This window comes from Ooceraea biroi, chromosome 9 (assembly GCF_003672135.1).
Source record: "Ooceraea biroi isolate clonal line C1 chromosome 9, Obir_v5.4, whole genome shotgun sequence".
NCBI lineage: Eukaryota > Metazoa > Arthropoda > Insecta > Hymenoptera > Formicidae > Ooceraea > Ooceraea biroi.
Window position 1 is genome coordinate 11,522,445 of NC_039514.1, and position 3,851 is coordinate 11,526,295.

Here is a 3,851-nt window from a genome sequence, read left to right on the forward strand (position 1 = left end):
ATCAGAATCATTATTATAATATTCCGTGAAATTAGCGTTCCACGATGTGTTCGCTACTTCGACGACTGTCTACTATATCAATCGTCGTTGTAAGCCTATCAACTCGATTCCATTGAAACTCTGGTGGATTATTGCAAAGCACGTAAAGCCTGGTACTTAACGAGTGGTCTTAATGTTCATCGTCATGTCGTACGCAATACCGCACCATTTACTATGATCAATCGTTAGTACTGGTACATAATACAATAGCGAGTTTGAAGTTATCAGCGTGGCTCATGTCTATCTACAAACTATCATGACCTAAATTAATTAATTATGTTAGACTTCTCGGTTGAACTACAAAGCGCAACATAAACCGACAAGACTTACTCGTGAATTATTTTCTGCGATTTGTAAAATTAAATAATAATAACGTATTATTTTGATAATAAAACAAAGATAGAGAGATGATTAATGAAAATGGTAATAATGTAAAATAAGGTATCTCATTTTGTAGACATGCTGATTGCATTTCAATAAATAAACTTGCGGTTGTTTTTTTACTACATCTTACCGCGTCTTCCCGCGCGGCACGCGGCACGCGGTTCGTAACATATTTGGCATTTTAGCGTCGTTCACCATTGTGCCAAATTAGCCCCATTAATTTCGCGCCGACGCCGCAATCGCGTTGGCAGCCGGCGCAATTGTGTCGGTATCGTCAGCCGTATGCCGCCGGAATTTCATCGCGTAATGGCCATCGCGGCCGCGCGGCTGGTCACTTCGCGAGACTTGTCCATCGAAAAAAGCCGCACGACAATCACAGCCCAATTCCAGCGGGTTCGATATGCACACGTCACGGCATAACGTCCGATATAAAGCGCTCTCATTGACGTTGCTCGCGGCAATCAAAGGCGACCCTCAAATGGCCTCATTAACTTCGTTTTCCGTGATTATGCCCTACGATTTCGCACGGCGATGAAATCGTTTATTTCATCTCGATGAAGTTTTAATCTCGGTAGATGAGCTTCAGATCTCGCGTACTGATATTCACTAAAAGGGAAGGGAGGGAGAGGGAGATAGAGAAGAAGAGATAGATGCAGAGGGAAAGAGAGAAAGAGAAAGACACAGCGAAGGAGGGAGAGAGAGAGAGAGAGAGAGAGAGAGGGCAAAGTTTAGCCGCGCGTGCATTAAGAACTCTCGCTCTGCAAAGGGTGTCCCTTTCGGATTTCGTCCTTAGACGAGATGGCGACTCTTATGCGACTCTTTGAAAGCGTCGTTATGTCTTTACTCGCGACAAACTCGTTCGCGTACAACTATCTTCGTAATTTCGCCGGCCATTACGTTAATTCACGTTAAATCGGCAACTCGCTTTCGCGAATGAGAAACTCTTGCATAAAAGCTCGTCGCTCCGAGAAGCTCGTGATTTTTCTCCGGTGTCGTAAGAGGAAGGAAAATTACACCGGGGCTATAATGAAGCAATTAATTCACAAAATTTTCGTATCGATAGAGGGGCTTTTATACTTATATACGAGGTGAGAGAAATTTATGGCGCACGTTAGACGAGAGCCTCGGAGAGGATCGTAATTTTCGATCTCGCCTGTAACGTTTCGCCCACGCTGGAGAACTAACGTTTAATAAAGGTTAACATTTCCTACGTTTATCAGATCGACGTGCCGCGATTTCGCCGCGAAAATTATTCGCGAACACTGCGGGCACGTTCTTTCTACCGCCACCTCGACCACCGCCACCTCCTCTTCTGATGTGCAAGATTTTTCCCGACCGCGTTAACGAACCAATTTATCAAGCAATTTGTCTTATCTCGATGAAGTTTTAATCCGGTTGGCCGTGATAGAAGCTAACCGCTGATGAAAGAGTAACGGGAGAGGAAAAATCCGTCGTTCCGCAATAACGAGTCGCTATGCACATTATTGTCGACGTCTAATTAATTCCTTTCACGAATTAAATTTACAGATCTTTTCATCCCGATCTACAGCATAACGGCTTCCACCTTTCAGTCGAGCCTTTCTAAGCGTAAATAACATCGAGACAATGACGTTGCAAGTTGAAAGAGCGTCGGAGCGACGTGCTCTTGATCTCGTTCGATCTTGCGATTGATCTCTCTACTCAATTTGGGCAGTGATCTGTTAACGCAGAAAGAGAATACTGGAAAGATAAATAGAGAGAGCGAGAGAAAGAGAGAGAGGGAGAGAGATGCGCGAAGGTGGGAGAATCGCTCACGTCTTCGTCCTTGCTTGCATTCCTAACATCCCTGTCGTGGGACGCGAGGCAGGATGCTTCTCTTCCACCACGTCGATCCGATTACTTACACCGAGCTCGAGAGCACTCCGCGTGCACATCCCCCAACGTTTTCCAACGTCTAGAACTCACTGTAGCGAAGCACCATAGCGAACCGTAAATAGGAGCAGCACATTGCGGGAGAGACGAGAACACGCGCGCACTTTCCCATTGTTGGACGGGACGGTCCTCGGAGCGCGCCCCCGGGGGCACCCCCGGGATGTCGGTACCGGATACGATCGGGACGTGGATCCGTCCACGAAGGTTCTCGGCGCGACGCGTCGTCCTCGCGACACCTCGCTCTCACCTCCTCGTGGTGGATCCTCCCCCTCGCGGTCCGCGCGCGCGCGAGCGCGCGATTCTCGATCCTCCGCTCGCGGCCGCCGACGCAGCCGCGCTTTTTTTCCGCCGTCTCCTGCCGCGTTTCCGTACACGCGCGAATCGTCTCCTCTTCCGCGACGCTCGTACGTCCGGCCGGCCGCGACAGCCGTCAGTCGGCTGCGTCGAGACGCGTCTCATAAACGAGGACGGCCGGCATTTGAGCGCGCCCGCCGCCGCGGTTGTGTTCGGCCGATTCGTGGATCCTCGCAGTCGCGGTGCGAGTCGTCGCTGGCGAACGCGCGGGGACGGCGGGCCGACAGTCGGGGTAGAAAGGGGGATGGCGCGATGTAGGGTTGCGTACGGTGCGCAAGGTGCGGGACACCCCCGGCTTTCGCGGGTTGAGGAGCCGGTGGGTGCCGTCGCGCGGACCAGCGAGCGAACTAACCGGAGCGCGGTCCGAACGACGCCGAGGACGACGGAGCCGGGGCGCCGATCCCCAGTCGCGTCGCCGACGCCGACTCCGACGCCGAGTGGGGGTTGCTGTCTGTCCCCGCCACGCCGTCGCTAACTCGGTGCCTCCTCCACCCTCCTTCACCGCCGCCGCAGCTTCGCGGATAAATAAATAGGAGATGCGTGGTATGTCCGTGGACGTCATTCATCATCGGGAAAGAATGAGGTGGTTTCTCGATGATCATCGGCCAGAAGAAAAAATTAATCGAAGGGAATGAATGTCAGTTTCAACCCTTTCTTTCCTATCACCATGTCCTTCCTTCGAGGTAGTATTTAGATCGAATTTTGGTTCAAATTTGACTGGAAAGTAAAGAATTCTTAGTCGCCGTCAATCTTAGTCACGCGAACGTCGACTAGCGTATGTCAAGAATTCGAGGTGGGAATGTAGGTGAGCTATAGGGACAGAAGTCCCGGGATTACCTGTCTCTTGGAACGATCGGCTTGTCAGATAAGTTCGCGTAACAACACCTTGTTGCAGCCTGATGGGTAACTTGGCGCAGCTCCGCTTCGCGTGCCCCAAGTTGGGATAACGGGTGAAACGCTCGCAACATCCGCTGGATGTCGTTTTACTGTCGCGTGGAACTTCCCCGGGTTTTCGAACGCGATCATTATAATGGCGCCGGTGGCGGGTCCGCAATTTTCTTTATGGGATGGCGGAGAATCGCAAGCTTTCTCTCTCGGAAACGTAAACAGGCCGTAATGAGCGTGAAAATTGCCGTTTCTCTCGCCTCGACAGTGGGGAATAC